The sequence below is a fragment of the Micropterus salmoides genome, unplaced genomic scaffold, assembly GCF_014851395.1.
Source record: "Micropterus salmoides isolate LMB-PRFRI ecotype aquatic unplaced genomic scaffold, ASM1485139v1 Ms_hic_scaffold_11, whole genome shotgun sequence".
In the NCBI taxonomy this organism is placed as follows: domain Eukaryota; kingdom Metazoa; phylum Chordata; class Actinopteri; order Centrarchiformes; family Centrarchidae; genus Micropterus; species Micropterus salmoides.
Genome location: NW_024040152.1, coordinates 28,589,057 through 28,596,915, shown reverse-complemented (window position 1 = coordinate 28,596,915; position 7,859 = coordinate 28,589,057).

Sequence of the window (7,859 nt, the reverse complement as noted above, 5' to 3'; positions counted from 1 at the left end):
ACACATTTATATACAGAGGAACTGCCTTAATGCATAGTCCCGATCCATGCACAGCCGTCTTTACTTCTTGTCTGTGTTTTGACTCTTGTTTATTCCTGTGGGGCTTTTCTGGTCAGGAAGAGGAGGAGGCAGCAGACAAAGACAAATACAATTACTGAGAATCAAATCACCCACAAACACATGGTTTTCTCTCCCACCTCCATTTATTTTGCTGCATTCTGCCAGCAACACCTGGTCATACTTCCTGTGCTGTAGCTGATGGTAAAGGATTCACAAACCTGGTTGTTAAATGTAATTACAGACAGACTCTATGGAGTGGGGAAACCATACCTGCTGATTGCATTGGCATCTGCCTGCATAAACTATTGGGAAGAGGGTTCACATGGGGTTTTGAGCATTATGGGTTTTGGCAGGCTGATCTCCTGAGTTAGCCCCTCTTTGAGTGAAAGCATATTAACTTTTTTGATACATATATGTTAGTTTACATCTCTTAGGCAAAAGGAAAACCAATTGCAAGGCGGCATTAAACACAGCTCTAAAACTCTCTTGCACAACTTAATACTGAACAAGCCCTAAAAAGTCAATAATCATCAATAACCCACCACAGGACTTTCATGGCTTCTTCAAGCTAATGCCGTCAGCGATAAATACATGATAAAAGGCCAGAACTGCCTTAAATTGTCAACAGGTTAATACTTCTTTCTAATCCCACATTAAAAAAGAAGTGAGCTACTACACACCCTTTGAGCATCCCTGCCTGCACAAGCACGAATGTGATCTCTTGAGAATGGGATTAGATTGGTTTCAAAATGATTGAACAAGTATTTCAAGAAATGAATAAATTTAAAGTGAATAAAAACAACTTGAAACTAAACAAATACCATTGCAAACCAGTGTGTATGATTACATATAATTGTTGTAACATGAAGTATTGTATGGGACACACATCTTCTAGTACTTGATCTGACATGTACTGTAAACATGTGGTGGAAGGTAAATAGAGGGGCACCTTTGTTGGACTTTATGTCTTTAATGCCACTCAGAGAGCTGCTGACCAATGGGAACATAGCCCTGTAAAACCCACCCACCCAGTTTTGTGTCAGAAAAAAACAAAAAAGTGATCACTGAAATGAAAATGGATGAGACTGTAATCAAATGAGTCATTCATGGATTGTTTTACTGAAGGTTTTGCGGATTGTAGCGGGTCTTGAATTTGGTCAAGATTTATTCAAGAGACAGACATAATCCTATACATTAGGAGGCTGATATCAGCATTGTAACTTTGGTAGGTGAGAGTGAGAACAAAAGTAGAACTAAAAAAAAGGAAGATAAATGTGAGATTTGTTTCAGTGGTTGAAGCAAAAAGCTTCAAGAAATATGAATATGAGACTATGAAAAGTGGACAGATTGGACTGGATTTTGAATATAATGAATAGGGCCACTGGGTACAAAGGTCAAAGAGCAAGGTAACATGAGAGCTTGAGGTGAAACAGTCCCTCTCACGTGTCCGAAGGCGTGCTCACCTGCCTTGGCCTCTGGAGCATTTTGACCTTTCAGCCTTTTTAATTATAACTACCTTGGACTCTACGCTGAACCACAGTGGGTTCACAGACTTACAGAACAACCATTCACATAGTTAACCTTTCCGCAGTTCTAAGACCTGGCAGCACATAGATTGAAATTTGATCATTGGCAGAGGAAAATCTGAACAAGAACCACATTTCCTCCCTTTAAGTATTTTTATGAAGCCATAACTGTTGTTGTTTGGACCCTGAAGAGAACATGCAAAAGAGCTGAGAGGTGTTGGGCCTGCTGAGCTCCTTCAGGACCAACAGAGGAAATGGGTGGATGTTTTGGAGGGGATGAGGAACGCTGCACTTCCAAGCCTGCTGCTATACATACATATATGACTGCCCCAGCTTCTTTGCTTTCTCTCTCTCTCTCTTTCTCTCTCATGTGAGTCCATACATGACTTTCCCCCAGTCCCCCAAATCAATGGGCCCTTTCACTGATCACTCTTCATAATGACCTACTGTTTGAGCCCACAGACATTTGGGGAGGTGAAAAAAGAGTGAGCTTTAAGCTTTTCTGTCTTGCATTATTAGAGAAAGCTGAGTTGACATCAGTATACCGCGAGAAGGAGTTTGATCAGAATAGGCCAGGTTGAATCAAGAAAGCCCTGAACATATCCTGAGGAAGGTACGGCTCAGACCTTGCATTCACAGGAATGTGTCACTGATGGTATTATTTTCAGACTTTTTTTTTTTTTTTAAATGATAACTGGTTGCTTAATTTGCTGTCACCAAACTGGATAAAAGATAGATGCTAACATCATCTAGACTCCCCTCCTTTCAGGAGCTAACATGAAAAGTACTGTCTAGTGGGAATTACTGGAAGCTAGTTAGCCTAGCTTGCTCGTTTCCTTTTTTGTAGTAGAATAGAAACTTTGCCGAACAATGGGTCCTCCCAAATGTTGTAAAGGTAAATATGGCTTGAATCATTAATGGTATAAAATACTATGTTTGTTGTTGAAAAAAATATGGGGGGGGGGGGGGGGGGGGGGGGTATGCACTGTTTACATAAATACAATAACATCTCCCAAAACATTTTTATTTTCTTTTGAAACAAGGAACAATGTGCACAATAGCTGCAGTATCACCATAGTTTACATTTCCTTACACAAAATGTGAAGAGAATTCAAATTTCAGCTAAACTTTAACGTAATAAAGTAAACAATAACTTTAAAAGGAACTTTTCCACAATAGTGTTGAACAATAAGTCTGTCTTTTGTGTCTGTCTGTGGGTTTCTAATTGCACACATGAACGTGTGGGTGTGTTTTGTATAATGACTGTACCCACAAAACAAGGTGTGCCACTGAATTCAGTGCAGAATGAAAAAAGCTGTGCAGCCAGCAGATTGGCGTTTGCCAAACAGAGAGTGAAGATTCGGCAATACGAGACAGTGGAGATCCTCCACTCAAACTACAAAATGGCATTTGGCAGAATGAGCCAAAGAGGCGTCATCATTGCACTTCAACAAAACCCTCTTTCTTCTCCAGGAGAAGAGGACAGAGATGAGTGTGTTAACCTAGCCACACAGTGTGTTTATGTAACCTTTTTGAGCCCTATAGAATATGTGTCTCTCTGTCTTTCATTGTGCAAACACACAGGGTTTTCGGCTTTCCTTGCTTCATTCTCATTGTATGAAATCGTTCCAAACTTGTGAATATTTGTTTGCATATTTATGTTTGTGTGTGTTCCTTTACCAAAAAAGCACATTTGTAATCTAAAATGTGCCAAATTGATCAAAACCCACATACTGTATATTATCATTTCAAATGTTCAAAAACCCCATGTGGCTATGTGTTCATTTTTATCATTCATATTTTGATATTTCATGTGCAATACATTCATCATGTGCTTTGGTTGCACCATGTGTTTGCTTTTGTGCTTGGGTTCTTAATAGATCTTCAATTTGTCATGACTAATATTTCCAACATCCAAATACTTTTATCCATCTCCGCCTCCCTGCTCTTACATGTCTCAAGTCCTGGCAGCGCGTTGTGAAATGAAAACACCTCCTCACTCCAAATCCTCACTATAAACAAGAGCGCTGTCATGGATAAATGGCACATTTCACCGTGTTTGTCTCAGCGTGTCTAAACAGTTTCATCTCAATGTGGACACACTGCAGACTGTTACCCTCCGCTCAATAACAGTCCTGAATTGTTGGTTCCACTTTCCTCTGTGTTGCCAAATGAGCCTCACTGATGGTGCATCTACTGTATAATCTGCAAAATATATGTTTGGTGTACAGTGTTAAAGTTATTGCAAGGTGGAGGAGCTGTTTTCATGTCAGCCAACATCTTGTGCAAACTTTTGTTTCAAACGTTTCCCTGCTGAGTGTGCTCACATTATTATCAAGATAAGAGATATGCTTTGCGATGTTTGTTTTGCTTCCTCTTTTTCGAACCCAGGTTTCTTGGCTGTGCTACATGTTTTGACACCGGTGGGATGGATTAGGAGAATGGATTCTGAAGAGACTGTTCTCTAACCAGAAATGAGTTCAAAGGATCTTCAAGCATTCATCTCTGCTTTAGTACATGGAGGAACATCTAGGCAATGGTCAAAATATTGCCATGTACGTATGGTAGCAGCATAAGCAGATCTCTGTATGTGACAGGAGTGAAAGAGCACCGAGGGAGCCTCCGACCTTTAATTCTGCTTTTCAAAGAAGGCTCAACTCCTAAAGCCATTTCCTTCATACATTTTTGGGCATGTGTACTAACCATTACTGTACCGGAGCACAAATTACAACACATCATCAAACATGGTTTGAAACCTTAAGTGTCCAAATACTATCCCTAGCCATGAAAAAGCAACAGGCACTCTGTTTCTTACCTGATGGGCCGTTTCTTTGAGGGGGGTTTCTCAGCGGAGAGGGGATTAACAACATCCATGGTGAATGTTTCAGGTGCATGCAGGCGTGTGATGTGCAATGATATTTTAATGTTTTTATTGCAGGAAGGGATTATGGGCAGTCTGTGTAAACATACGGCTGCACACAAAGAGAGTCATAGAAGATGATGAAGGCATACATGCTGATCCGTTTTACAGGACAAGTCTAGCATGCTAATCTGCATATCAAAGATCAGAATATTTCAAGGATCTATGACAAGATTTCCATTAAATGTAGCACAAAGAAACACGGCTAAGTGCAGTTGGGTTTGTTGTTGCTAGATGTTTGCATTCCAGCTTTGGACAATTACTGCTTAGAAAATAATTTCTGGTCATGGTAGTGGTGTCACTCCAGGGTTGAAAAAATCAACCTGTTGGTAAGTAAGTCATGAAATTTGATACAGATTTCCATGTAGGATGCTTCCTAATGACTTTGGTGATGCCCTGACTTTTCCTCTGGTGCTACCATGAGATTGACATTTATGGTTTATAGTGAAATATCTTGAAAACTGTTAACATGAATTAGCATGCACGTTGGTGTAAACAGCCATGTTCTTTGTGAACTTTGGTGATCCCCTGACTTTTGATCTAGTGCCATCAACAGATCAACATTTCAAGTTGTTTAATGGTTTGGTTTATTCAACTAACAGTTCTGCTTTGAGCATTAGCTTCTCAGAGGCCCTAGTGTGGCTTGTGGCTAAGAGTTTACAGGAAGATAGTTTCAGGGTGAATAAGTCCTTTTAACATTGAAGAGAAATTAGAAATGTGTTTGGGTTGTTTTGGGGGATTAGGTCAACTTCGAAGAGTTTCTCAAAATCCATCCATCCACCAGCCAGGGCTTCCGGGTCCGGGTTGCAGTGGCAACAAGCAAGGTGGCTCATATGCCCTTCTCAGCCACTTCCTCCAGCTTTTCCTGGGGGTTTCCAGACGAGCTTACCAGGCCAGATGGGAAATTTCTCCAGGGTGTTCTGGGTCTGTATCATGTCCTCTGCCTGGAATACCTCCACAAGGAAGCTTCCAGGAAGCATCCGAATAAGGTGCTCAAACCACGCCAACTCAATACAAAGAAGCAGTGGTTCTACGATGAGTTTATGCCAGATGTCTGAGCTACTTACTGCCTCTGTCGGTGATCTCAATCATTTCGGCACATTACCCAAGGCTCAGGACCGCAAGTGAGGGTTGGAATACATATTGACCGGTAGGCTCAGCTCGCTCTTCACCATGACAGTCTGTAACAACATCCACATTATTGCAGATGCCACACTAATTTGCATTTCACTCTGATGCTCTATCTTAACCTCACCCTTGGACAAGATACTTCATTCAGATACTACATTTGTCACAACAACTTTCTTCCCACCCAAATGCAGCAATCCCACATAAATTCAATTTCTTGTGCTTGCCTGAAAAGTGAAGTTTAACAGCAGTTCGATGGCCAGACTTCACCAGTCCATCTTTGCAGCAGGATTGCGGTTGCCTGTTCATTTGCACATGAGATTCAAAGGAGCACGTGTGACATCAGTCGGCCTTTCATCACGCACAGTCTCGTCTCTAAAGCTGGCACGCCAACCATTTACCCAAATATTTACTATTAAAAAAGGTTATAAACTGTATGTGGATCTAAGCAAGACCTTTAACACACTGTCCCATTACTTTATATACTGTATTAATGTTTGTGTATGTGAGAGAGAGGTAGTGAGGTAGAGAGACCTATCATATCAATGGTGGTCTGTTTGGTGTGAAGCAGAGCTAAGAGACCATTCAGTTGTCAAAATAAAGCATGTGGAAGTGTACTGTGGGTCACTGCAGCCCTCTGATTTGGTTTATTAGTGTGGCCTGTGCGGGGGGAGGCAGCCTTTAATGTATACTGCTATATACAGCAAAAAGGCCAATGAGGTCTTCTGAGAGAGTTTCAGGAAAGATTTGTGCTCTCTTACATTTGTCAGAACACAAACCAGGGAGCTCATGGTCTCTAAAAATGAATAAATCACACAGACAAATCCGGAAAAAGATCTCACCAGTAGCATTTTGAGACATTGTGAGTCAGAGCATATGGCTGCTCAAGGATGAAAGCTAACCCCAAGGCTGGTCTCGCCGAGACTTGGTGTACTCCTTTAAGAGTACTGGCTTACTGCTGTGAACGTGGGCAATGTCTCATCCAGTCCACCCTCACACAACTAATGAAATTCCTGAAACTTATCTCCCACCAATAAGCATCCATCTATCACAGCAGAGCGCAAAGGGAGCACTTCCCGTGAGGGTTTGACACCCAACACAAAAGTACCTCTATCAGCTCTTCACAGCCCCGAAATATCTCTCACTGCTTTTCTATTTGGAAGCCACAGGGCTGGCAGCAAAGGCAACTCTCTCTCTCTCTCTCTCTCTCTTCTTCTGTAACCTTTGACCTTGAACTTAAGTGAAAATAGAAAAATGTTACATGTTTCTTTGTCTGCGTCCGGGGGTTCCATGCTTATGGTCAGTGTGAACAGAAAGGTATGAGCATAAAAGCCGTTCTGGCAGTGCAGTGGCCTGTAGTGTGAGCAAACACAACATACAAAATTATTAAAAACTTACTCTGCCCATCTTAAAGGTGCCCGGTTTTTTTGTAAGCATACAAAAGTTCTGTTTACTTCCAGTGTCCCTCCTCAAGTCAATACATACTTTAAATCCTGCATTGTTTAAATTCATGTTGATTAGCCAGCAGTCTCCTCTTCTGCCTTTGGTGGCACATTGCTACTTTTCTTGGAGCATTAACATCACCAGTAGCTCATTGGCTCAATAAAGTGTGAAACCTAGGAATGTGTATCATGTCACCCATGCACGCACCTGCATGTGATAAATAAAACGTGGACCCATTCATGACAAATTGCTCGATAGGTGAGAAAAACTCCACATGGTACCTCTAAGTGTCTAAAGCTGCAGTTCCTCTAATGAGAACAAGATAACTCAGACTCAGTGAAATTTAACAGAAAACTAAAACTGCTCTTCTTTTCTTTTATTCAGTCATATATAAATCAAGGGTCTAATGATTTGGAGTGGCAAATTTGTGATATTAGGCTGTAGAAATTAAACTGACTTGACCTATTTTGTTCCACAATAGCTCTTAGAGGAGGCTTCTTTGCTCCATTCAAAACTGTTTGATGCTATTATACTCAACTGTGATGGTTGCACTCTGTTCATCCCACCTCTGCTCCTCCCGGCTCGTTGCCTAAATAATTTAGATATTGTGGCTTTGGTAATTTAACAAAGATGGCAGTGAGTGGTGAACCCAGCTTAAGCTTCAGAAAGTCCCTTCAGAAATCTATGAGTGATGTCACACACACAATGTTTTTCCACAGCCTGTGTGGCCGTCTGTATAATTTAATACTCTGAGCATGAGTATGACTTTGCAAAAGTCTTAG